This window comes from Mesoplodon mirus (genome assembly GCF_964341445.2).
Source record: "Mesoplodon mirus genome assembly, chromosome: 19".
In the NCBI taxonomy this organism is placed as follows: Eukaryota; Metazoa; Chordata; class Mammalia; order Artiodactyla; family Ziphiidae; genus Mesoplodon; species Mesoplodon mirus.
In genome coordinates this window covers 34,543,675-34,558,574 of record NC_138995.1, presented here as the reverse complement: position 1 = coordinate 34,558,574, position 14,900 = coordinate 34,543,675, and the positions used below count along the sequence as shown (strand labels likewise).

The window sequence follows — 14,900 nt, the reverse complement described above, 5'->3', positions numbered from 1 at the left end:
AAAAGAGAAATGAAAAGCAGAGAAAACTGACAGAAAACAAATTTTAAAATGGCAAACTTAAGCTCTAACATATAATTAATTACATTAAATATTAATGGTCAAAATATACAAATTAAAAAGACAGAGATTGGCAGAACGAGGACAGGGAGTAGCCCAACTATATTCTATCTACAAGAAACTCACTTAAAATATAACAACATAGGGCTTCCCTGGTGGCGCAGTGGTTGAGAATCCGCCTGCCGATGCAGGGGACACGGGTTCATGCCCTGGTCCGGGAAGATCCCACATGCCGCGGAGCAGCTAGGCCCGTAAGCCACGGCCGCTGAGCCTGCGCTCCGCAACGGGAGAGGCCACAACAGTGAGAGGCCTGCGTACCGCAAAAAAAAGGAAAAAAAATATAACAATATAGTCAGGTTGAAAGTAAAAGGAATAAGATTATCCTTCAAACAATCAAATGAAAGCAGAAGGGCTATATTAATATTAGATAATGTAGGCTTCAAAGCAAAGCAATAAAATAAAATACCAGAGACAGAGAGGGGCATTACACACTGATAAAGAAGTTAATCTATCAGGAAAACACAGCAATCTTAAATATGTATGAACCAAACAATACAGCTGCAAAATATGTGAAACAAAAGTTAATAAAACTGAAAGGAGAAATAGACACATTCACAATTACAGAAGAACATTTCAACACCTCTCACTCAGTGATTCATAAATCAACTAGGTGTAAAATCAGCAAGGATACAGAAAAACTCAACAACACGATCAACCAAAAAGATCTAATTGATTTGGATGAACATGTCACCCAAAACAGCAGAATATGCATTCTTTTCAAGTGCCTAGAGAAGATATATCAATATGGACCATATCATAGGGCATGAAACAAATCTCAACAAATTTAAAAGAATTAAAGTCATACATAGTGTTTTCTCCAATCACAATGGAATCAAACCATAAATTAAATACAGAAATATAACAAGAAAACCTCCAAACACTTGGAAACTAAAGAAGGCACCTCTAAACAATCACAAGTCAAAGATGAAGCTCAAAGGAAATATTTTTTTTAATGGAACTAAATAAAAATTAAACTACAGCATATTAAAATTTGTGGGGCACAGCTAAATCGATGCTAAGAGGGAAATTCATAGCACTAACTGCATGCATTAGAAAACAGAAAAGGTCTCAAATCAATAATTAAGTTTCCACCTCAAAGACCTAGAAAAATAAGAGAAAGATAAACCCAAAGAGAACAGAAGAAAGTGAATAATAAAGATAAGAGCAGAAATCATGAAAGTGAGAACAGAAAACCAATACTGAAAATAAATTTTTAAAGTTGGCTCTTTGAAAATATCAGTAAAATGGACAAATCTCTAACAAGACTAACAAAGAAAAAAAGAAAACACAAATTACCAATATCAGGAATGAACCTGAGGATATCACTACAGACCCTACAGACATCAAAAGGATAATAAGAGAATAATACTATGAAAAACCAATTCTTTGAAAAGCACAAACTATCACAACTCAGCCAACGTGAAATAGATAACCTGATATCTATTTCAGGTATAAAATAGATATCAAGAACTTGAAATCATAATTAAAAACTCCCTAAAAAGAAGTCTCCAGACCCAGATTATTTTACTGGAGAATTCTAACAAATATTTAAAGAAGGATCAGCACCAATTCTACATAGTTACATAATTTCTTTCAGAAAAAAAGAAAAGGAGAACCTTCTGAATTTATTTATGAAGCTAATATTGCCCAATACCAGAACCAGGCAGACAGGACAAAATAAAACTACAGACCAATATCCCTCATAAATACAGAGAAAAAAAAATTTTAACAGAACAGCAAAGAGAATTCAGCATCATATATTTTAAAAAATTATAAACTATGGTCAAGTGGAGTGTACACCAAGGATGCAAGGCTATTTCCATGTTCAAAAATCAATCAGTATAGGGCTTCCCTGGTGGCGCAGTGGTTGGGAGTCCGCCTGCCAATGCAGGGGACGCAGGTTTGTGCCCCAGTCCAGGAGGATCCCACATGCCGCGCAGCGGCTGGGCCTGTGAGCCGTGGCCACTGAGCCTGGGCATCCTGAGCCTGTGCTCCGCGGTGGGAGAGGCCACCGCAGTGAGAGGCCTGTGTACCGCAAAAAAAAAAAAAAAAAAAAAAAAAAATCAATCAGTATAATCCACTATATTAGCAGACTAAAGAAGAAAAATCACATGGTCATATAAATAGCTGCAGTTTTTTTAAAACTGACAAAATTCAACACCCACCCATGATAAAAACTCTTAGGAAAACAGAAGTAGAGGAGAAGTTCCTTAACCTGATAAAGAGTATCTATAAAAAACCTACGGGCTTCCCTGGTGGCGCAGTGCTTGAGAGTCCGCCTGCCGATGCAGGGGACACAGATTTGTGCCCCGGTCCGGGAAGATCCCACAGCCGCGGAGCGGCTGGGCCCATGAGCCATGGCCACTGAGCCTGCGCGTCCGGAGCCTGTGCTCCACAGCAGGAGAGGCCACAACAGTGAGAGGCCCGCGCACCGCAAAAAATAAAAATAAAAAAAAAATAAAACAATTTTGAAAAACAACAGTAAAAAAGGAGGATTCAGTCTGATTTCAAGATTTAAACAGCTATAGCAATTAAGACTGTGTCAGACTGACAGAGTAATAGACACATAGATCAATGCAACCCAGAAACAGATCCTCACAAATATGCCCAACTGATAATTAACAGTTCAATGGAAGAATTATAGTCTTTCCAAAAAATGGTCCAGGAGCAATTGGACATGGGAGTGGGTGGTACTCAACCCAAATTTATATAAAAATTAACTCAAAATGGATCATGGACTTAAATGTGAAATGTAAAATTATAAAACTTATTTGAAAAAAATAGGAAAAAAATCTTTGGGATTTAGGGTTAGGCATAGAGTTCTTAAACGGAACCAAAGACATGGAGCCATAAAGGAAAAATTGATAATTTGGCCTTCATCAAAATTTAAAACTTTTACTCTACAAAAGACCCACTTAAGAAGATGAAAAGACAAGCTACAGACCAAGAGGAAACTTTTGCAACCACATATCTGACAAAGGACCAGTATCTAGAATATACAAAGAACTCCAAAAGTCAACCACAAAAAAGTAAACAATCCAATTAGAAAATAGGCAAAAGATATAAAAATGCTTTTCATCAAAAAGGATAAACAGGGCTTCCCTGGTGGCACAGTGGTTGAGAGTCCGCCTGCCGACGCAGGGGACACGGGTTCGTGCCCCGGTCCGGGAAGATCCCACATGCCGCGGAACGGCTGGGCCCGTGAGCCGCTGACCTGCGCGTCCGGAGCCTGTGCTCCACAACGGGAGAGGCCACAACAGTGAGAGGCCCACGTATCACAAAAAAAAAAAGAAAAAAAGTGTAAACAGATGGCAAATAAGCCCATGAAAAAATGTTTAACATCATTAGCCATTAGGGAAATACACATTAAAACCACAATAAGATATCACCACCTACCTATCAGATCGGTTAAAATAAAAAATAGTGACAAACCAAATGCTGGTGAGGATGTGGAGAAACCTGCTGGTGGCAATGTAAACTGGCATAGCTACTCTAGGAAAGTTTGGCAGTTTCTTAAAAAGTCAACCATTCAAGTGCTATAGGGCCAGCAACTGTACTCCTGGAATTTATCCCAAAGATCATGTAGACTTACATATGATTCCATTTATATAACATTCTTGAAATGACAGAAATAGGGAAATGGAGAACAGATTAGTGATTTCCAGAGGTTAAGGAAGGAGCGGGGGCAGGATGCAAGTGGCTATGGCTTTAAAAGGAAAACATGAAGGATTCTTCGTGATGGGAATGTTCTGTAGCTTGAATGTATAGGTGTCAGTATCTCAGTTGTGATACTGTACGTCTCATTTTACAAATTGTTATGGTTGGAGGAAACTGAATCTCCAGTTATCTCAAAATTAAAAGTTTAATTTTTAATAATCAAAAATTGTATAAGAATGAAAAAAGCACCATAAAAAGCTTTAAAAGAAGGTGGGCTGGAGCACCACTGTGCTTCCCCAAGCTCACTGGCTTCAGGCATAGGGACTGTGAGGGAAGGGGCATGGGGTTGCCAGATTAAATACAGGATAGCTGGTTAAATCTGAACTTCAGATGCGCAACACATAACTTTTTTTTTTTTTTTTTTTTTTTTGCGGTATGCGGGCCTCTCACTGTTGTGGTCTCTCCCGCTGCGGAGCACAGGTTCTGGACACGCAGGCTCAGCAGCCACGGCTCACGGGCCCAGCCGCTCCGCGGTACGCGGGATCCTCCCGGACCAGGGCACGAACCCGCATCCCCTGCATCGGCAGGCGGACTCTCAACCACTGCGCCACCAGGGAAGCCCAGCAACACATTACTTTTTAGCCTAAGTATGTCCCATACAATATTGGGGACATACTTAGACTAAAAAGTTATTTGTTGTTCATTTGGAATTCAGATTTAACTAGCCGGCCTGTATTTTTATTTGTTAAATCTGGAAACCCTAGGAGGGAAGAACAGGACTCAGGCATCTGGAGGCAGCTGGGGGCTGTAGACTGAAAGAGGTAGGGTGGACCCAGGGAGAAGTAAGAAAGACTTAAGGAGAGAGGCCAGACAGCAGGCAAAGGGATGCCGGGGGACCACAAAGATGCCCCAGACTGGGCAGTGCCTTAAGAGAGGGGGAAGGCAGACACTAGCATGGGAGGTTCCCAAGCTGCTGGGTTTATGGAGCTCTGGTGAAAGGATCCTTTGTGGGTGGTCCACAAAGAATCCAGATAAAGGGCAAAAGAGTGGATGCTTGAGTGCAGTGCTGATCCGGGCTGAAGGGAGCCTGACAGACCATCCAAGCTTGGCGGGGGGGGCCCTTTAGGCACTAGAAGCAGGACTCGATTAACCCCAGGCTGTCCCCTGGGCACCCGGGGCTGCTCTCACCGTGATGTGGCACCACCCTCTAGGATCTCCCCTGCCTATGGGGGAAGGGCACGCACACCAGCAGCCTCAAGTGTCCAGGTCAGTGGGCAGTCATGCATCTCATCAAAACTAAAACTAGTCTGAGCACTCGCTGTCAGCCAAAAAGTCACCTCCTAGCCAGGCCATGGCCAAGCATACGCTTTTACACTGCTCCTGGACACACGTGGTTGCCCCTTCTTTTCTTCACAGAACATGTCACGTTCTGAAACAGTCTGGATTTTTAACTTGTTTTCTTGCTTAACAGTTGATCCCCACTAGCTCCAGGAATGCAGGGACTTTGTCTGTCTCACTGCAACATCTACGCCCAGTACCTGGCACAGAGTAGGTGTTCAGGAAAGAAAAAAAGTGCTGAATGAATGAAGGAGTAAATGAATAAATCCCTCTGACGGAAGCTACCCCTTCTGGAGCTATCCTGCAGGCACAGCTCCTTGGAGCTCAGTAAAGGCAGAGGGCCCGTCTTCATCCTCCAGGAAGCCCTCAGCAGCATCCTCTGAGCCGCCATGGACTGGCACCTGGGATCGAAGGCTCAGCGTGGTCACAGGGGGGCTCAGTTCGTCCCCTCTAAACAAGGGCTCTAGCAGCAGCGTCATTGTCTTTAATGAGTCCCTGCCACAGGGACTAATAATAATAATATTAAGATTAATAGCTACCACTTACTAAGAACTTACATGTGCTGGGCACTTGTCATATATTTTAAGTCATTAATTCTTCAAACAGCCCCCAAAAGGTAGGGGTGGTGACCCTCTACTGCTTGTGCTGCCCCCTCCTTGTGAAAAATAGATACCCTTTCTCTTTTCAAGAACGCCCTCCCCATTCCCACTGTGGGGGGACGAGGGGCAGATACTGGCCCACCTCAGCATCCAGGGAGGGTGGGTAGTGCCAGCACAAGCAGTCAACCCACTCCAACTCCCTGACTACAAGGATTGCCTCCTGGGCAGCTTTAGGACGCTTCTGAGGCAGTGAGCCTTGGTCCTGAAACCTCTTCTGCTGATGAAGAAGCACGTGCCCCTCTCTGCCGGGACCACTGAGTGGGGAGCTGCTGGCTGTCACTGGCACCAGGGGATCCCACCTGGGAATGAAGGCAACAAAGAGAAAGCAGAGCTGAGAGGTGGGAGGAAGATAGATGGATGATGACTTTCTTAGAACCCCTGGATCCAGCCATGCCTGAAGCCAGTGACCTAATGTATCCCCAGACTTTTCAGTTACATTAGCCAATAATTCTCTTTTGAATGTTGTAGTCAGTGTGAGTTGCATCCCTGACGTGTCACTGATTGAGACCTGCCTAAACTGCTATGTTAGTACAGCTATGTTAAGATGAGGGCTTTTTTTTTTTTTTTTTGCGTTACACAGGCCTCTCACTGCTGTGGCCTCTCCCGTTGTGGAGCACAGGCTCCGGATGCGCAGGCTCAGCGGCCATGGCTCACGGGCCCAGCCGCTCCGCGGCATGTGGGTGTGGGATCTTCCCGGACCGGGGCACGAACCTGCGTCCCCTGCATCGGCAGGCGGACTCTCAACCACTGCGCCACCAGGGAAGCCCCTAAGATGAGGGCATTTTATAGATGTGGAGCTGAAGCATACAAAAGGCAAAATAACTTAGTTAACCATGAGCTGGAACTGCTCTTAACCACTCTGATTCACTGTAGAGTTCTACATTCTATGTGTGTGTGCACACATGTGCACATTTCTAATTAATACTCATATCTACAGCAGATTGAGCAAACTATTGGTGCTTCGTAAAGATCTTTTGGATAAACTAAAATCAGTAACTTCCTAATAAAGCGTCTTTGTTTAGAAAACACTCCCATCAGCAACCTTGGATTCTTACTGCAAGTCAGGCTCACAACTCACAGTGTGTCTTTGGGGAACCACTTCCCTTCTCCCTACCTCGGTTTCCCCAGGGAAGTGGGCTGGAAACTGCACCCGGTGGGGCATCTGTGAGACTGGTCAGCCAGTGAGGGACACCCCGACTCCTTCAGGGCAGGGATCTGCAGTCAGAAGAGGAGGCCTCCCACTTCCTCCACACTGAAGCCCAGGGACCCGCGAGGAAGGGAGCCCTGGACAGGCATCCACAGCCCAGTGTGAGACTCTGGCACCTACTAGGAGCTCAGGACAGAGCAGGCCAAGCCCTGGGGTTGCAGCGCCCTTGTTTTCTGCCGTCACTCCAGTGAGGCTCAGCCAGAAGCAGATGCAAGGGAAATTGCTCACATGTCAGCTGCTCCCAAGCAGCCAAATGACCATAAAGGGCATTCAACAAAGTCAACTCAGTAACACAGGCCTCCAAGTCCATGGCATGGAGAGCATGTGAAGAAGGCCATGCCTGTGGGCTGGCCCATCAAGATGGTGCCAGGGCCCCAGGCCCTGACCCTCCAGGACTGGCTCCATTGCTATCTCCTCTCCATCCTTCCTCTTCTCCCTGCTGGCTCTCTCCTCTTAGCCTAGAAACATACTCTGGTCTTTCCCTCTTCAAAGTGCAAAAGCTTCCTCTGACCCTTGGACCCCTCGGCTCCTGTTTTCTGCCCTTCCTTCCCAGTCTGGAACCTGGAAATTCAAGTCTACACTGCTGGTCTCCTCAACTCTCCTCAACTTGTTCCTCCGTCTGATTTCACTGACGACGCTCATGCTCAGGACAGTCCAGCAGACCCCATTCAGCCTGCCTCCATGGGCCTCTCTGTGGCCCCTCACACTGCTGCCCAGAAGCACTTTGCTGTCTGGGTGTAGATGACCCCACGTTCCTCATGCCCCTCCCTTCTCCCAGCTGCCTCACCATCTGTGCTGAAGCCTTCAAACCTCTCCTCCAGCCAAGGCCTTCCTCCTGAGCTCCCCGCCCATGTGGCCAACTGCTGGCCAGGCACCAACATTCAGATAGGCCACAGGCAGCTCCTGCAAGGCCAAATTGCCAACAAACTCAAGCTAACTAAGTGTGATGGGCCTCCAGGTGTAGGAGTTAAGAGGATTCCAGGCTCTGAAATCACACTGCCTGAGTTCAAATCCCCCACCTGCAACTTACGGACATTGGACACATCCCCTCAATTCCCCATGTACAAAATGGGGAGAATAACAATGCCCCTCTCATAAGCTGTCGTGGGGTTAAATGTGATAACACGTGTAGATATTGATAACAGGGCCTGATACTTAGTAAGTCGTGTTAGATGTTAACGATCCTTACTGGAATCATCATCTTCTTTGCTAACCCCCAATAGCTCTTCTTCAGGCATGGTATCATCTTCTACCTGTCACTCAGAACCTGGTCGCCTGAGACCTTGGAGTCATTCCTAACTTCTCTTACTTCCCATTTCCATTCAGTTCCCAAATCCTGCTGGTTTTGCCTCTCAAGTGTTTCTCCAAGCCACACCCTCCTAACCAATATCCTCATCTTCTCTCACCTACTCTAATGCAGCCTTTTCTGTGACCCACCTAACTCCTGCCTCAAAATTTATTCTGTAGTGATACTGAATTGTCTACAATTTCCCCACAAACTACATGGGCCTCTTCTCTATGAACTGGCTTATGCTATTTTCTCTGCCTGGAAGGCCCCTCCCACCTTATCTTCCACCTTCTAAGGTGTCACCTCCTCCTAAAAGCTTTCCTGGAATGCCCAGATTGGGCAACATGCCTGTCCTTTGAGCTTCTATATCTTAGACTTAGTGACATGATATTAACTTACCCTTTCAGGTTACCCCCTTCCCAACTTGGCTAGCGGTTCCTCACTGAGGACCTCAATCATGTTTACTGAACTGAGGTTACTATTCCAAGAAACCCACCTATGGAGGCCCTTAGAAGAAGGATGAAATCGATCAAAATGAGAAAATTTCCACTATTTTAAAATCCAGAAATGATGGCTTCTTCAGAGACCAAAGTACTTGACCAACAGCCTCCTTAAACCAACCAATGAGATTCAAAGTCAGGGAAAGTGAGTCCTCTCATCCATGGGGGCTGTTAAGGAGGGAAGTGACTGTGCCCTACTTGGGGGATAAAGAAGGAGGAAGAGGAGGAGGAGAGAGGGGAGGGGGAGAAGAAGAAGAAAGAACTGGATGATAGGCTCTCTGTACAAGCTTGTTATCCTGACAGAACAGTCCCAGAACTTGAAACGTGATCTCTGGGGGCAGAGGGAGACAGTTTTATCACATATTAAGGTTAGACAGATGTTTTGGGTGTCTGGTGTTACCTGAATCAAAAGCACCACAGAAGAGCTAGCGCAGCCCTGCTCAGCAAGATGTGTTCCCAACAGAAAGGCACAGGAACCTTTTTTTCCTTTTCCTTTTCCTTTTCCTTTTCACATGTTTTTCTCTTCAGTCATATTTGAGGGTTTTGTATTTCCCTGGTGTGAGGGCAAAACACTGATTTCCACACCAGGCCTTCCTTCCTCTCCAAAAATACTGCAGGCCAGGTCTTCAGCAAGGGTCCTGGGTGTGGAAACAGCCTCAGAAAGAGGGGATACCTGGTCTGCAAGGTAGGTTTCAACACGTCTCCTGGGATGTGCTTCTTAAAGACTTAGAAGGCAGAAAACCTCCCTCTCTCTCCCTCTCTCTCGAACACACACACACACACACACACACACACACACATACACACACACACCCTGAGCAGGCCCTTCCCCTCTAGGTGGACCAGGGCCCATCCTGCCACAGTACCAGGAAGACAGACAAGGACCACCCGTCTAGCATGGGGGGCATTTTAAAGGCCTCAGCAGGAGGTGGGACAGGCTGATCTTCTAAATGCCCCCCATTTCTTCACTGCCGACAGCAAAGCCCAGGCCTTAAGAGGCACCCAGGGAAAGAGGCTGACGTGACCAAGAAAATAACATCTTCAGAATGACTAATGCCCCACCGGGACGGGACCAGCTCTGGCCTGGCTGCCTGCCAGAGGGTCCACAGCCACTTTCCAAGGACACGGAGGGCAAACGTCCCTGACAAGTTCCCCAAAGGACTGTCCCTTCCCAGCTCTGCCCCTCCTCGGGGCTCCCCCCAGGGGCCTGTGAAGCCCTGAGTTAGGACACCAGGGCCCAGAGGCTGAGTCACTCCCTTGGGGCCAACCTGGGTCATAGCAAGTTCGTTATTTCAAGGACAAGTTCTCAGACCTCTCGTCCAGCCATAGGCCTGACAGAGACGGAGAGGGGAGAGGTCTGTGAGCGGATGAGATGTGGAGAGGGCAGGCGGACTAGCTTCCCGGGGCTCTGAGGCCCCAAGTGCCCTGGGGGGACTGTTCATGCCTTGTACAGAACATGCCCAACACACATGGGGAGACGCTCATCCTTCTCCAGCCATCGGGGGGCCCTGTCTCTGGGCCAGGCCCCCCATAAGCCTTCCTCAGCTTTCCCTCAGCAGGCCCCGGGGAGCCCAAGGCGGGGGCCTCCCGCAGAGCCATTTTCCAGGGTGTCGGGGGGGGGGTGCGGGGGGGGAGCGGGGGATCTCGGGGGAGAGGGGTGCAGGGGGAGGTGAGGAAGGGGCAGCTGGGCGGAGCCAGGTCGTCCCCGCAGGAGGTCACAGAACAGAACTGTGGACTGCTCCAAGGTTTTGATGTGCCTGCTCGGGGAGGGAGTGTCTAAAACCATTTCAAAAGCTGGGGGAAGCCCAGAGAAGGGGGGCCTCGTTCTCTGTGGGGAGGGGGGATTTCAAAGGAGACCCCGCCACTGAAAGGTTTCAAAAGACCCTTGCCTTTCGATCAGCTCCAAATCACTCCCTTGCCAGCGGCAGCCAGGAGAGGGGCGCTGGGAAAATGTTTCCAAGGAGACATGTCCCTGAGTCATCCATAACTCCCGGGGTCTGGAGGCTGCAAAGCCACGATGAGGCACCCCCCACCCCGCTATAAAAAGGTCAGTTTAGCGTCCCCCGGGGGTGGGCTCCCACAGTCCAGGTCCCTGGGGAGTCCTGCCTCAGACCCCCGGTGCCCCGAGTTTATGAGAACGCCACCAAGCTAAACAGCGTCACGTCTATCTTCCGAGTCCCCTCGGTGCGACTGAGGGGGGCGCTTTTTACCCCCGCCAGCTCCAGGCAGCCACTCTGGGCTCGGGCCATTTAGCAGGGGAAGCTGCCCACAGGGACACTAGACAGTGTCTACCGGGGCTGCAGCACCAGCTTCTCTTCCATTCACACCTCCACAGTCACTCCCGCCACCTTCCCCAAGCCACCGGGGCCAATAGGCACACAGCACAGGCCAAATATAAGTTCCATCACCTCCCTCCTCCCTTCCCTCCCCGTCTCATTCCCTCACCTCTGGACCAGACGGGGCAGGTCTCTGTTTTTTTTGCTTTTTTTTTTTTTTGCATAACGAGTTTATTTTTTAAAGGCACACAGACAATCAACAAAGCAAACATTCCACCAGATATTAACTTCTCCCAAGTATTATCTGTCCTAGAATTGTTCCATTAAGTTCCAGTCTCTAGACATCTTAAATTCAATAATCATCTTCATCACAGTCCATTACTTTTCTTCTGTTGAATTTAACTATTGTTTTCTGTTTGTTGGCTTACTTTTTCAAGGATTTCTATTAAACCTTGTTCTGATACCTTCCCACTTAGTTGTCCATACCGTGCCCTCTCATCCCGTTTTCTTCCCCCTCAACACTGCACCCAGATTAATCTCCCCAAAGCACCCAGCTACAAGCAGGCCACACTCTGCTCCAAAACCTTCCGTGGCTCCCTCGTGTGTAAGCCCAAGGTTGTACACTCAGGTGCCCGCAGGGACCAGGCAGGGGCCACAAATGAGCAAAGCACCCCCCAACTCACAACAGGGACTGGTGGGGCCTGTGGCTCCAGCTGCTGCCCAGCTCCCATCAACTGTGCTGTGTGGGAATATGGGCCATGGCTGCCACCTCTCCTGGTTTTTCAAGGGAAACCAAATAAAACACCCACCAAGGGGCCCCCCAGATTTGGACCCCAGCCTACAGGGTCAAGTCCAAACCCGAATCCCCTAACCTGGCCTTCAAGGCTCTCCATGGTCCAGCCCCAAGCCACCTCCCCACCCTCACTGCCCATGATGTTACGACGTGTGATGCCTCCATCCTAGCCAAGTCGGGCTCGTCCATTCCCCAGTCACCTCCTCTGCCCCTGCCTCTGAGCTCTGCTCACCCCACAGTCTTCACACAGATGCTGCTCCCCACCTTCTCAGCCTAACCACAACACATCCTTCAAGGACCTGCTTCCTCCTTACAATCAGCTCTCCGAGGGCCCTGTTCTCTAGCGACTGTCCTTCATTGCTAAGCTGCTCCCTTTGCCAGGGATGGCCCTAAACCACAGAGAAAACGCCTCCTTACCCTTCAATACCCAGGCCTTCCTGATGGACTTATTTGGATCCAGCAGTCCCTGTTCCGGAAGCACCAACCTCACTACACTGTGCTTACTGGACGCCCATCAGCCTCCCCCATGTACAGGAAACCCCTGAGGGTAGGGCTGGGTCTCTCCCACCACAGGCCCTGGCAGGGGAGCCACACACAGTAGAGCGAGCTTGGGAGGTTTTTTTGTTGTTTTTGTTTTTGTTTTTGTTCGTTGTCTGTTTGTTTTGTTTTGTTTTTGCGGCACGCAGGCCTCTCACTGTTGTGGCCTCTCCCGTTGCGGAGCACAGGCTCCGGACGCGCAGGCTCAGCGGCCATGGCTCACGGGCCCAGCCGCTCCGCGGCATGTGGGATCCTCCCGGACCGGGGCACGAACCCGTGTCCCCTGCATCGGCAGGCGGACTCTCAACCACTGCGCCACCAGGGAAGCCCGGGAGCCTGGTTTTTATTCAGACCCTGGCTCTGCTCTTTCCTGGCTGGAAGAACCTGGGTAAGTCATTAAACCTCCTCTGTGAGGTGGAGACCTAGAAGCTACATAAGTACCCGGCCTGTGGTGGGGCTCAGTCCATGGCAGCTGTTAGCATCCTTACCCAGTGTGACCTCCCTCCACTGCACAGAGTGGTGCTGTGGTGTCTTCTGCGGGATGCTGTGAGGTCTCGGAGGGCAGGGGCCATGTCCCCTTCACCCTCTATCACCCACAGGGACCACCCCAGGTCTCTACATGCAGCAGATGCTCAATGTTCTTTGATTGATTGATGGAGGTGATGAGGCAAGAGAAGGAAGTGCAGGTGAGGGGGGCAGGGCAGAGTGAGAGGAGATACAGCCCTGCCACCGGAGGTGTAGCTCCAGCAGGTCCCTAGCCCACGCCTCATGGCCATGAGCCAAGGGCCTGCATGTGAGACCTCGTGCAGCTGCATACACGTCTTGCCTGGACGCTCAGGCTCTGAGACCAACAGGTCCTTGCTGCCTGCTCTCCAGGTCCCCATCCCCCACGCATCCTGAGAACAGGCCAGCTCACAGCACTGCGGAGCCCGGTGAGGGGCCCTTTCCAGCCACCAGCCGGGACTTCTTGCAGGAGCCCCGCCCTCTGCTCACACAAAGACCCAAGTGCCAATCAAACCCTCCTTTCACATCTTGCACCACTCTAGTTAAGAGCAAGCCCTCGCCTTCCACCTGTGGACACACAGCTTCCAGGTGCTGCACAAAAGGAAAGGTGGAAGGGAGAAAGGAGGCGGGGGGGAGAAACACCTTTGAAATCACTGTGGTCCAATTAGCCAGCCTCTCGGCCTCCGTGCTTACAAACAGGAGCACACATTAACACCTGCTACGAAAGCAAACATTTTTAGATATCTTCGTCTTCACCGCCCCGACACTGCCGTGAAAGCGCGCTCAGCAGCCAGTGACGGACAGGGTAGTTTTCTTCTTCTCCTTCAGCAGGGGCCTCTCAAACAGAAGGAACTACAAAGTCACCCATCTTCCTGTCAGGCTGAATTCCCAGGGTCCCCTGCCCCTCCCGTGCTTCTCACGTCCCCTCGTCATTGAGGGAGCCCCACCAGGCACCCAGTTGTGCTCAGTGCCTTCAGGGGACCTGCCCCGAGTCACTGGGACGCTAGGTACCCAAGCTCACTGAGCAGCAGCTGGCGGGGACCAGGGGACCGCAGCCACCCTGAGCACAGCTCCACTGAGGAAGGGCCTTATTATGTACAATGGGGGTGATGGCACAGATGTGGAACAACTCTCACAGGCTGAGGTGGGAGGGAGACTTCATACAACCGGCCACTTCGGAAGTGTATTCATCTGTAGCTACTGAAGGGGAACCTACTCGTATCCTACGACCCACCAATTTCAGTCGCAGAGATATTCCCGTTAAAACTGCATGTGAGTGTTCACCAACGACTCATGCAAGAATGGTCACAGCAGCACAGTATCTGAAACCATTCCACAATGGAAACTACCCAGAGGCCCATCAGGATGTGTATCAAGAACAGATAAATGGTGATGTGTTCACACAATGGAATATCATACACCAGTGAGAAGGGGCAATGTCCAAGCACAGGCGCTAATATGAACAAGCAAAAGACACCAGACACAAATGTGCAGAGACGGTGTGATCTCATTTACATAAAATGCAAAACAACCACAAGTAACCTATGCTGTTAGCATCAGGATGCTGATGCCCTTTCGTTGGTGGGGGAAGGGCCTGGAGGGGGCCGAGGAGGGGGTTTCTGGGATGCAGGAATGGTCTGCTTCTTCACCTGGGTGTTGGTTACCCAAGTGTGCTCAGTTCATGAGGATCCACTGAGGTGGACACTTACGTGGACCTTTTTTTAACGTATGCAATCAAGGGTTTTGTAAAACAGCACTCTGTGGGCATGGCTGTTAAGACTCTAATGAAAACATATTAGAGGCAGAAAAATGGAGAGAAAGTCAGGGTCGGGATGCTCAACCCAGGCCTGACCTTTCATCACTCAGACTGCGGGAGTCTTGGAGAAGGTGATCACGCTTCCGCCAAAGACCCAGGGCACCAAGATTCCAGAAGTTCTCGAGGCCCTCACTGCCAAACCCACCCCCTGGGCTAGCTCCATGCCACCAGAAATCCGCTGTGCCCTCTCTTATAGCAAGGGCCTCCC

At 49.4% G+C, this 14,900-nt stretch overlaps 1 protein-coding gene across 1 annotated transcript in view; it reads right to left on the bottom strand.

Annotated features, from left to right (window-relative positions):
- ZNF423 (zinc finger protein 423) overlaps positions 1–14,900 on the bottom strand; it is a 336,529-nt gene that overhangs the window by 117,068 nt on the left and 204,561 nt on the right. The gene's annotated exons all lie outside the window — the stretch shown is intronic.